Source organism: Schistocerca serialis, chromosome 2 (genome assembly GCF_023864345.2).
Source record: "Schistocerca serialis cubense isolate TAMUIC-IGC-003099 chromosome 2, iqSchSeri2.2, whole genome shotgun sequence".
Lineage (NCBI taxonomy): Eukaryota > Metazoa > Arthropoda > Insecta > Orthoptera > Acrididae > Schistocerca > Schistocerca serialis.
In genome coordinates this window covers 696,499,376-696,512,515 of record NC_064639.1, presented here as the reverse complement: position 1 = coordinate 696,512,515, position 13,140 = coordinate 696,499,376, and the positions used below count along the sequence as shown (strand labels likewise).

The window sequence follows — 13,140 nt, the reverse complement described above, 5'->3', positions numbered from 1 at the left end:
TCGTGAAGAAGTTTCGTGATCATACTATTGTAATAGGGGGAGACTTCAATCTACCAGGTATAGAATGGGATAGTCACACAATCAGAACTGGAGCCAGGGACAGAGACTCTTGTGACATTATCCTGACTGCCTTGTCCGAGAGTTACTTCGAGCAGATAGTTAGAGAACCAACTCGTGAAGCTAACGTTTTAGACCTCATAGCAACAAATAGACCGGAACTTTTCGACTCCGTGAATGTAGAAGAGGGTATCAGTGATCATAAGTCAGTGGTTGCATCAATGACTACAAGTGTAATAAGAAATGCCAAGAAAGGAAGGAAAATATATTTGCTTAACAAGAGTGATAGGGCACAAATCGCAGAATATCTGAGTGACCACCATCAATCGTTCATTTCTGAGGAAGAGGATGTGGAACAAAAATGGAAAAAATTCAGAAACATCGTCCAGTACGCCTTAGATAAGTTCGTACCGACTAAGGTCCAAAGCGAGGGGAAAGATCCACCGTGGTATAACAATCATGTACGAAAGGTACTACGGAAACAAAGAAAGCTTCATCATAGGTTTAAGAGTAGTCGAATCATAGCTGATAAGGAAAAGCTGAACGAAGCGAAAAAGAGCGTAAAGAGAGCAATGAGAGAAGCATTCAACGAATTCGAACATAAAACATTGGCAAACAATCTAAACAAGACCCCTAAAAAGTTTTGGTCATATGTAAAATCGGTAAGCGGATCTAAATCCCCTATTCAGTCACTCGTTGACCACGATGGCACCGAAACAGAGGACGACCGAAGAAAGGCAGAAATACTGAATTCAGTGTTCCGAAACTGTTTCACTGCGGAAAATCGTAACACGGTCCCTGACTTCAGCCGTCGCACGGACGCCAAAATGGAAAATATTGAAATAAACGATATCGGAATTGAAAAACAACTGCTATCACTTAGTAGCGGAAAAGCATCCGGACCAGACGAGATACCCTTAAGATTCTACAGTGATTATGCTAAAGAACTTGCCACCTTTCTATCAGCAATTTATCGTAGATCGCTGGAAGAACGTAAAGTACCTAGCGACTGGAAGAAAGCGCAGGTCGTTCCCATTTTCAAGAAGGGTCATAAATCAGATGCGAATAATTATAGGCCTATTTCGCTTACGTCAATCTGTTGTAGAATAATGGAACATGTTTTGTGTTCTCGTATTATGACGTTCTTAGATAATACAAATCTCCTTCATCATAACCAACATGGATTCCGCAAACAGAGATCATGTGAAACTCAGCTCGCCCTATTTGCCCAAGAAATTCACAGTGCCGTAGACACTGGCGAGCAGATTGATGCCGTATTCCTGGACTTCAGGAAGGCATTTGATACGGTTCCGCACTTACGTTTAGTGAAAAAAATACGAGCTTACGGAATATCGGACCAGGTTTGTGATTGGATTCAGGATTTCCTAGAAGAAAGAACACAACATGTCATTCTTAACGGTTCAAAATCTGCAGATGTAGAGGTAATTTCGGGAGTACCGCAGGGAAGCGTGATAGGACCTTTATTGTTTACAATATACATAAATGACTTAGTTGACAACATCGGTAGCTCCGTGAGGCTATTTGCAGATGACACGGTTGTCTACAAGAAAGTAGCAACATCAGAAGACTCGTACGTACTCCAGGAGGACCTGCAGAGGATTAATGCATGGTGCGACAGCTGGCAGCTTTCCCTAAACGTAGATAAATGTAATATAATGCGCATACATAGGGGCAGAAATCCATTCCAGTACGATTATGCCATAGGTGGTAAATCATTGGAAGCGGTAACGACCGTAAAATACTTAGGAGTTACTATCCGGAGCGATCTGAAGTGGAATGATCACATAAAACAAATAGTGGGAAAAGCAGGCGCCAGGTTGAGATTCATAGGAAGAATTCTAAGAAAATGTGACTCATCGACGAAAGAAGTAGCTTACAAAACGCTTGTTCGTCCGATTCTTGAGTATTGCTCATCAGTATGGGACCCTTACCAGGTTGGATTAATAGAAGAGATAGACATGATCCAGCGAAAAGCAGCGCGATTCGTCATGGGGACATTTAGTCAGCGCGAGAGCGTTACGGAGATGCTGAACAAGCTCCAGTGGCGGACACTTCAAGAAAGGCGTTACGCAATACGGAGAGGTTTATTATCGAAATTACGAGAGAGCACATTCCGGGAAGAGATGGGCAACATATTACTACCGCCCACATATATCTCGCGTAATGATCACAACGAAAAGATCCGAGAAATTAGAGCAAATACGGAGACTTCCAAGCAGTCGTTCTTCCCACGCACAATTCGTGAATGGAACAGGGAAGGGGGGATCAGATAGTGGTACAATAAGTACCCTCCGCCACACACCGTAAGGTGGCTCGCGGAGTATAGATGTAGATGTAGAATCTTACCCCACCGCTTGGAGCATGTACACTTAGACAGATTGATGATGACCACACGATAGCCGAAACTGTTAACTCCATTTTGAAATATCTCTGTGATTGTTGTCGCAAGAAAATAAAAGAAGACAATTATTAATTACTTCTTTTTGAATGACAATATGTTATTTTTTTCGAATATGTACAGTCTTGCACTGTATAGTAATTTAGTGATGGTAAGTTCCTATGGGACCAAACTGCTGAGGTCATCGGTCCCTAGGTTTAAATACTAGTTAATCTAATTTAAACTAACTTACGATAAGGACAACAAACACACACACCCATGTCCGATGAAGGACTCGAACTTCCGACGAGGGAAGCTGCACGAACTGTGGCAAGGCGCCTCAGACCGCGTGGCTACTCCGCACGTCTGTGTAGGAGTCAATACTTCTGTAGTAAGCGACACTTATGTCGTGCTGTCCACAGCTTTGCAGACATTAGCTACGATGTTCGATCTGTTATTCCTTCCACCAGTGGCGCTCGGTTCATAGCCCACCATGTTCGCTATGCTGCCACAGGTAAGTACTATGGAGACGGTGTGCTGTCACCGCCAGACACCACACTTGCTAGGTGGTAGCTTTAAATCGGCCACGGTCCATTAGTACATGTCGGACCCGCGTGTCGCCACTGTCAGGGATCGCAGACCGAGCGCCACCACAAGGCAGGTCTCGAGATACGGACTAGCACTCGCCCCAGTTGTACGGACGACGTAGCTAGCGATGCACACTGACGAAGCCTCGCTCATTTGCAGAGCAGATAGTTAGAATAGCCTTCAGCTAAGTCAATGGCTACGACCTAGCAAGGCGCCATTAGTAACATTGCATGTATCTAAAGAGTCTCACTTGTATCGCCACAATCTCCAGATGTACCAAAAGGATGGATTAAAGTTAAGTATTCCAGAAGCTACGTACTTTTCTTTATAGCATTCATTACGTATCCTGTTTCAGACCTCACGCCATCCTGCTTTAGCTTAGCGCGTGCCTTTCGGCTTCCTCTCATTGTGTCTAGGCTGTCTTGTCTAGACCCAACAGACGGCTTATACACCGACGCTGCACGGGTTTTGTTTCTTTGTTCCTGACCTTACATATTGGTCTCACCCGTCTAGCGCTGTCAGTGCGTGTCACATGTAGGAAAGCCTGTTGGACAATGCATAAAAGCCAGACTTAATACGAGTGAAAACGTGCACAGACATGACTTATACGGATAGGGTATCTCTTTGGGAAACGGTCCCGTAGATTTGGATGTCCATGTTTGTCACCGTATGCGCTAGATCGTTAAAAAACTGGCATTTCATATAATTACGAAATACTTTGTCCAGTCGCTGTGGCGGAGCGGTTCTAGGCACTTCAGTCCGGAACCGCGCTGCTGCTACGGTCGCAGATTCGGATCCTGCCTCGGGCATGGGTGTGTGTGATGTCCTCAGGTGACTTAGGTTTAAGTAGTTCTAAGTCTAGGGGACTGATGGCCTCAGATGTTAAGTCCCATAGTGCTCAGAGCCATTTTTTAAATACTTTGTAAATATTTGTGCTAGAACAGGAGACGTATGAGTGAGAGGATTTCTTGTTGTTGAAACTTGCCATCAGGAATGTACTCGTAATATGTACATGTAGCTGCAAAAATTAAGGGATCGAGACACACGCATATGCAGATGGCGGTAGTGTCGCGTACACAAGGCGTAAAAGGGCATTGCATTGGCGAGCTATCATATTTTCTCAGCTGATTTATGTGAAAGGGTTTCCGACCTGATAATGGCCGCACGGCGGCAATTAACAGACAACACGCATGGGACATTCCATATCGAAAATCAGTATTCCGAGATCCACAATGTGAAGAGTGTACCGAGAACATCAACTATCAGCCATTACCTCTCACCATGGTCCAAGTGTGGCCGACGGCCTTCACTTAGCGACCGAGAGTAGTGGCGGTTGCGTAGAGTTGTCAGTGCTACACACAAGCAACACTGCATCAAATAACCGCCTAAATCATTGTGGGACGTACGATGAACATATCCGTTAGGACAGCGTGGCGACTTTTAGCGAAGTTAATTGTTGTGACTTGGCAAGACAGCTAAGCCACTAGGAGAGGAAGCCGAAAGGCACGCGTTTAAGCTCAAGCCGGCTGGCGTGAGGTCTGGAACAGGTAAAGTAATTATACTAGCAAAAGAAGGTACGTAGCTTCTGAAATAATTAACTTTAATACATAACTGGTGAACATCGGTCTGACGGAACATGCATCACAAGATAAATAGCAAATGATAATGTCGCCTTGCTAGGTCGTAGCAAATGACGTAGCTGAAGGCTATGCTAACTATCGTCTCGGCAAATGAGAGCGTAATTTGTCAGTGAACCATCGCTAGCTTAGTCGGCTGTACAACTGGGCGAGTGCTAGGAAGTCTCTCTAGACCTGCCGTGTGGCGGCGCTCGGTCTGCAATCACTGACAGTGGCGACACGCGGGTCCGACGTATACTCCCGGACCGCGGCCGATTTAAAGGCTACCACCTAGCAAGTGTGGTGTCTGGCGGTGACACCACATTAACAGGCTATGGCAGCAGCCCACCGACGCGAGTGCCTTTGCTAATAACACGACATCGCCAGTATCTCCTCTCCCGGGCTGATTGTCATACCTGTTAGACCGTAGACGACAGGAAAACCGTGGCCTGGTCGGATGAGTCGCAATTTCAGTTGGTAAGAGCAGATGGTGGGGTTCGAGTGTGGCGTAGACCCCGCGAAATCGTGGACGGAAGTTACCAACAAGGCACCGTGTTTACATGGAATGGACTGGGTCCTCTGGTACAATTGTACCGATCATTGACTGTAAGTGGTTATATTCGGCTGCGTGGAGACCATTTGTAGCCATTCATGGACTTCTTGTTCCCAAACAACGATAGAATTTTTATGGATGCCATTGCGCCATGGGCCGAGCGGTTCTAGGTGCTGCTGTCTGGAACCGCGCGACCGCTACGGTCGCAGGTTCGAATCCTGCCTCGGGCATAGATGTGTGTGATGTCCTTAGGTTAGTTAGGTTTAAGTTCTAGGGGACTGATGACCTCACAGTGCTCAGACACATTTGAACCATTGGGCGATGACAGTGGGGTAGAATTGTTCGCGATTGGTTTGAAGAACATTCTGAACAATTCGAGCTAATGATGTGGCCACCCAGGCTGCCCGACATAAATCCCCTCGAACATTTATGGAGCATAACAGAGAGATCAGTTTGTGCACGAACTTCAGCACCGGCAACAGTTCCGCAGTTATGCACGGTTATAGAGGCAGCATGGCTCAATGTTTCGGCAGAGTGCATGCCACGTCGAGTTGTTGCGCTACGCCGGGCAGAAGCCCCTCACTGTATAACTCCAGCAGTCCGTTGATCGCTGAGGTACACAGGAATGTGTTGTAGAATGAAGATGTTTTTCATGTAACCGGTATGAAACGTAAAACGCGTGAATTATGAATTTTGCCATGAAAAAATTCCAAAATATAATTGGAAATATCATCCCTGTGTTTCCAAATATCTCTAATTTATGGTCTTGTAATCTGTGGTACGCAGTGAGACATTTTCCGACCAGAAAGGCCTCAACCCGAGATTATCAAGCTAAACAGCTGCCTGCGGTTCAAGGGGTGTAAACACAGAGCCAGAGAGCAACCTGGAGAGTTGCTTCGGCGTAGTCTCGTGGTAGCGGGCAGTGTCCTCCTATGCTGGCCAGCGCCCTCCTGAGTAACCGGGAGGGATGCCCGCCTTGTCCGCAGTAAATGTTGGCCCGCCACCGCCTAATTAGGGGAACTGGCCGCTTGTAGGGTGCTCTGCCGGCCAACTTAATGGAATTCCCGGAGCTCGCGGCCCGCCTTAATGGGAGCAAACACGCAATTAACGGTAGCCCTGCTGCCTCTCAAGGAGCACACCAGCGCCCAGCGCCGCCAGCGGGGCTCACGCAAGCCCAGCGGCCGCGAGGCGCGCTCTGCTGAGCCGAGTCTTACACGCCCTGCTGCCCCAGCTGTCATCGAAATACGCGGGGCCACCCTCACCTAAGGACGGATGGTACACAGTCTAGAAGCAGACGGATGATACACAATCTAGAAGCTGTTTTTTTAATACTTCACAGTTTTGTATACTCTCGTCGCCATCTTTATAAAGAATGAAATGATAATTAAATGGACACCCTAGCTGCAAGCAGGCGTTGATACACTTCATTGGGGCCATGTTGAAAATGTGTGCCCCGACCGGGACTCTAACACGGGATCTCCTGCTTACATGGCAGACGCTCTATCCATCTGAGCCACCGCGGGCACAGAGGATAGTGCGTCTGCAGGGACTTAGCGCTTGCACGCTCCCTTGAGATCCACATTCCCAACATGTCCACACCACTACGTTCGTAGTGCGCCTAATAGATGTTTGCCCATCATACTCATTACTCGTGGCAGGTTACTGCGAATGTAGTGGTGTGGACATGTTGGGAATGTGGATCTCACGGGGAGCGTGCAAGGGATAAGTCCCTGCAGACGCAATATCCTCTGTGCCCGCGTTGGCTCAGATGGATAGAGCGTCTGCCATGTAAGCAGGAGATCCCGGGTTCGAGTCCCGGTCGGGGCACACATTTTCAACATGTCGCCAATGAAGTGTATCAACGCCTGCTTGCAGCTAGGGAGTCCATTTAATTATCATTTCATTTCTAGCAAAGCTGCATGGTCATCGACGGTAACTGTTCTTTCGGGAACAGATACTACCGTCATATATAGTTAAAAAAAATCTTTATAAAAGCCTAGTCGCCACTGTTGTTACGATTGGCCGAGCTTGTGAGTTCGTGAAACGGCTTCTGGTGCAGTACACCGCTAAGACAATTTCTGCGTACCACTACTGCACAACTGTGCTCCAGGCTCAAGTAACAGGATGGGAGAAAGAAGGTTCTACAACACTCCAACACATTGTACAGAGTCACACAAATAAATTAAAAAGATGTACTTATCTTTCTGACTTGTTGAATACCGAAATCTCCTACACTGCATGTAAATTAACACAGAAAGGCCCTAGTTGGCTAAGTGCAGATAGTCGCAAGTGAATTTCACAGAGCCGGCCGCGGTGGCCGAGCGGTTCTAGGCACTTCAGTCCGGAACCGCGCTACTGCAACGGTCGCAGGTTCGAGCCCTGCCTCCGGCATGGACGTGTGCGATGTCCTTAGGTCAGTTAGGTTTAAGTAGTTATAAGTTCTAGGGGACTGATGACCTCAGATGTTAAGTTCCATAGTGTTCAGAGACATTTGAACCATTTTTTGAACTTCACAGTACATAGCAAATGCAGTTTACATTAACTGTCTGTCCACTTCTAAGAGTTCACAAAACGACTTGCCCTGTCTAAGTCAGGCCTGGACAATGTTCTGTAACCAATTGGGCGACAGGTGCTCTTCTGCCTTCCGACTAGCCTTCTGCCTGTTGTCGTCCAGCAACTTCATCCTCAGCGCCGCCCGTGACGCTGGTGGATGTCGCGCAAGTGGCTAGTCTCTATGGCGCTGGCACCATCCTGGCGCATCCTTGCGCCTGTGGTGCTTTTTCTCTGACTGTGTCTTGTTCGGACTACACAGCACACAAGAATGCATAAATGCGTTTGTGTTATAAACACATACGAAACTTTTACGCTAGATGGAGTTGTGAGAGAAGTTGGTTGAACAATTTAGCATACCCAAGAGATGCCACAGATTCCACCCTGGTGACCTATAGTCATACAAAACTCCCCATAAGATCGGTCGAATTAAAAGAAAACAGTGCTCTGCAATGGATTACGTCTTATCTAATTAAATAATTAAATTACCATGGGCGATCCAACTAAGCATGAAAATGTGTGTATCGTACCTCGCACTGATACATTGACAATGGAATCCATCAAATTGTGCCAAGAAACAGAGGGTCACTATAACAGTCTAAAAGGTATCTGGAATGCTTTATCCACTGAATCAAAAATACGATCAGTTCTTAAGCGAACAAGCAATTGAAAACGTTTGTGGTAATGTTGGCACAAGTGGATGTATACATGATGGAAGCAACATAAAACTATGCTGTGAATATGATCAATGAATGTGGAATAAGTTAACGACCTAAAGAAAAGTCCCGGAAAAGCACCAATAAACACACATACTCTCTAAGGGTATATTGGGTACAGCTAGCTGGATGTGAAAATTAGATCGCCAAAACAAAATCCTGATGCAAGGTAAATGACTTCGCGCTCATCTCAGCTAAGTGAATACAAATAAGGCCCATGTTTACCACTCTGGTGATTTATTAGAGAAGAAGATGGCTGCATCAATGGCTGAGAATTCTAAGTACAGACATCGGAGTACTGCTTGAATTTAGAGGAATCTCGCTCTGCAGCTGTATCACGTTCCAAGAAGAAGTGTTCTCTCTTATATTCTTTTTCTCTACAAAACTTTGCTGGTTCTGCCAGCATTGCAATCTCACCAGCCAACTGCAACAGACATTGAGAGTTACAACCAATGATAATTTTATAAACATGCTAACGAATTCCCTACTCATATGGATTCTTCAGTGATTAACAAGTGATGGATGGTTCTCTCTTGCAGTGGCACAGAAGGCAGAATGTTTCCATCACTGTGTAACAGATTACTAGTTATATCCAATAAGAAGATGTCCACATACACAAAAGCATGAATTCTCCCTCGCTACCAAAATAATTATTGTCAGCCAATCAGAGACCCCTTCCGAAATTTTCAACAAAAATTGCAACTGGCCACCTTCAGGGTAGTACCAAGTATTGTTTTCCCCTCTCCTTAAGAGCTTTGTCTTACCTAAGAGGAATTCTTTTCGTAAAACACAGAATGTAGCTTTGTGACGGGCTGACCGCCATTGCTAGTCTCTCCTCCTGCGATCGGTCAGCAAGCCGCTCTTTCCTGTGTTTACCTGCCTGCGACGTTGGCTTTCAACAGTTCCCCTACTGATTCTCGCCTTTCACCAGCCACCTAAAAGACCCAGGTGGCCCCACATTACAAGAGCCCTTCACCAAATGAAAAGAGTGGAATTATTTAGAATTGTCATCATTGGTATTCGTTGTTATTGCTTGCAATTTTCATGTAGTGATGGTGATTGGATTTGATTTGCTCGTCAGATAAACATATTGGATTATTAAACAGGTTATGGAATAGTTTTGAAAAAAACTGACAAGTATCATCATCCCTTCCTCATTTACAAAATGGATGCCAATGTGGTTGCACCGAGTGTAATATGCAGCACAAGTACATCAAAAGGTATTTTTGTTGGGCGGTAGGGACTCTTTTTTTTCATTTTATTTTATATAACCACTGATTGATGTGTTGGTGACCCACCTTATCAGAGGAAATGGTTAACTTGGTGCCAAGGCAACAAACACTGAAATTCTCTTATGCGCCTAACCACAAGCCATGTGTTCCCTTGTGTAAGAGTAAATTTATTTTGATTACATGTAAGCAAGGGATGTACCAGCCAAGAAAAGTTCATGCACATTTATTATTTGTTTTTGCAGTAGTTATAAGAGAAAAAAATGTCTTGAGAATGTCATACACACATCTTAGGTTTTGTTGCTCAAATACACTCACACATAAAGTGAACTGACCCGTTACTTCACATTTAAACATATTGTATTCTAATTGCAAATATTAATCGTTTTAGAACATTATCTCAGCACAAAGGTTCATGATAAATACACTATATACATATCGACACATATAAATACACTGACATACAGGGTGTTACAAAAAGGTACGGCCAAACTTTCAGGAAACATTCCTCACACACAAATAAAGAAAAGATGTTATGTGGACATGTATCCGGAAACGCTTAATTTCCATGTTAGAGCTCATTTTAGTTTCATTCCAACGTGTTCAAATTGTAAATTTTCACAATCAACATGTCTGGGCTGACGAGAATCCGCACGCAGTTGTGCAATCACGTCATCCACACAGATTTTTTGTGAACGTTTGGGCAGGCATTGTTGATGATGTCTTGATTGGGCCCCATGTTCTTCCACCTACGCTCAATAGAGCACGTTATCATGATTTCATACGGGATACTCTACCTGTGCTGCTAGAACATGTGCCTTTACAAGTACGACACAACATGAGGTTCATGCACGATGGAGCTCCTGCACATTTCAGTCGAAGTGTTCGTACGCTTCTCAACAACAGATTCGGTGACCGATGGAGTGGTAGAGGCGGACCAATTCCATGGCCTCCACGCTCTCCTGACCTCAACCTTTTTGACTTTCATTTATGGGGGCATTTGAAACCTCTTGTCTACGCAACCCCGGTACCAAATGTAGAGACTTTTCGTGCTCGTATTGTGGACGGCTGTGATACAATACGCCATTCTCCAGGGCTGCATCAGCGCATCAGGGATTCCATGCGACGTAGGGTGGATGCATGTATCCTCGCTAACGGAGGACATTTTGAACATTTCCTGTAACAAAGTGTTTGAAGTCACGCTGGTACGTTCTGTTGCTGTGTGTTTCCATTCCATGATTAATGTGATTTGAAGAGAAGTAATAAAAAGAGCTCTAACATGGAAAGTAAGCGTTTCCGGACACATGTCCACATAACATATTTTCTTTCTTTGTGTGTGATGTATGTCTTCTGAAAGTGTGGCCGTACCTTTTTGTAACACCCTGTATATACACACATAGTGCTGACATTCAAAAACATTGGAATATAAACCTAGACTACACTTTCGTCAATTTATGGCCAGATGGAAGTACAAATTTCTGAATCACACACGTCGAAGCATATAGTCATTTATCTGAATATGTAAATCCATGGATGACAGTGTTGACAGTGAAAAGATGAGAAAAAATCTTAAATGCTTGGTACTGCACAACTTTCAGATATTTATTAAATGGCATCTTCCATACACCATGGCCTGCACTAGAAATGTTTATTTGTCAAAACCAGTTTTCAGATTTATAGCCGATTATCAGAGGCACTGTGTACACATCTATGGCAGTGACATGCATATCAATTTCGGGTTTACACTTTGTGACAGTTATGTCTAATGTTATCAAGTATTGTAACCGTCTAAAATTTGACAGCAGCAACATACATGACAACCGGTTTATTATGTGACAGGACAGATTTCAGATTATATGTTACTAACTGACAGGTATGTCACTGCTATAGAGGTGCATACATAATATGCCACTAATGATGGGAACATCTGAAAACCGGTTTTGGCAAATAAATATTTCTAGTGCAGCTCATGACCTTTCGAAAATGGCGTTTAATAAAACATAAGAAAACAGTCACTGTGTGAATAAATTCAATTGCAGATTTGTAAATTAGTGTCATAGTTGTGACATTAAACTGAACAAGATATAACTCTGACATACTCACGTTAGATCATAAAGTTACAAACATACACAAGTTTAATTGCTGAAGGGTACACTTCAGGATCATTATATTAATTAATAACTATGAATGGACCTAGAGACCTGTGTCTCTGAAAACACATGTGTTATAAAATACAAAAAATATTCAAATAAAAATAGTTAATACGTCCTTGCAAATGCACAAATGAAAACTCAGAACAAGAAAAATTAATACAGTTCACTGTTCTCAGGCAAACACTGCTCACCATACCAACTGCTTCGACTAATAGCACATGAAAAGACATGTTTGAGGAAGACTCAATGATCGTTAAGTTTCTACAGTTTTTCTCGAGGAAGTGCGGCACGATTTATAAGCTATAATTAAGAGTTCCTTTGATTAACTTGTGCTGTACCTCGATTTTAATCTATGGACTTGCTAGCATTAATGTTTATGGTCACAGCCTTCTCGCAGTGAGAAACTGGATCCATTTCGTCTTTACAACTCTCAGTCTACCTCATTAAGAAATTCAGCACACCCAGCTCCAATGCATACCGAGGATCGTAATGATCTTAGTGAGTAACCTGAATGGTGTGTGTGCTTGACTAACATAAATCAATACTGGGTGAGAGGCATGGCAGTGTACATCCTCACACGCAAATAATGCAAAAGAAATTTATGTCGTCCTCTAAATCAGTGTGGCTACATTTGTATCGCTTGTTCCATGCATCACGTGTACACCCAGATAAAGATCAAAGCAGGTGTTATACATGATAAGCACTGTTCATTGATGTAGTGTCTGTCGTGTGGGCAACACGGTCATAAGTTCAGTTGGAGTTTTAGTGCAGACCCCACACACATCGCTGATATCCTTGGCCGACCGAAAGTCTCCCTTCCGTTTAATTCCACGGACGCAGGTAAGCTGACCTCTGAAGCGTAGCTACTTGACCTCATTGTCGGCCATTATCGTGGCTTTTCCAAGCTGGGTTAGCAACCTCTTGTTGTGACGGTGCCAGTGATTGACTGTGTACTGACTTACAGTGCGATTCAGACTTTTATTGTGGAACCGTAACACACAGCATTGGCTCCCTGAGGCGGCCGCCACGTACCACCTCAGGCAGGCGTCTTTGAGCGATGCATCCAGCTGCGTGTAGATAACAGCGCCCCAGCAGGTCAGGACCAATGGAACTCCTGGCTTCTCTTGCTCACCCTAAGGCTGTGTCTCATGGCCAACTTGGGGCCTTCTGGCATGTGTATCCTCGATCAGCCATCCCATCATCTCGTCCTTACATCGGCTGTGTCGACTGTTTGCCCTCGAACAGCATTACACAGATACTTTAGAAACACAAAAAAAGTT

General features: G+C 44.4%; 1 non-coding gene across 1 annotated transcript; it reads left to right on the top strand.

Annotated features, from left to right (window-relative positions):
• Positions 1-6,964: 6,964 nt before the first annotated feature.
• On the top strand, positions 6,965-7,039 carry Trnat-ugu (transfer RNA threonine (anticodon UGU)). Its single transcript has one exon. It is a non-coding gene; the product is annotated as a tRNA-Thr (tRNA).
• The last annotated feature ends 6,101 nt before the right edge of the window (positions 7,040-13,140 follow it).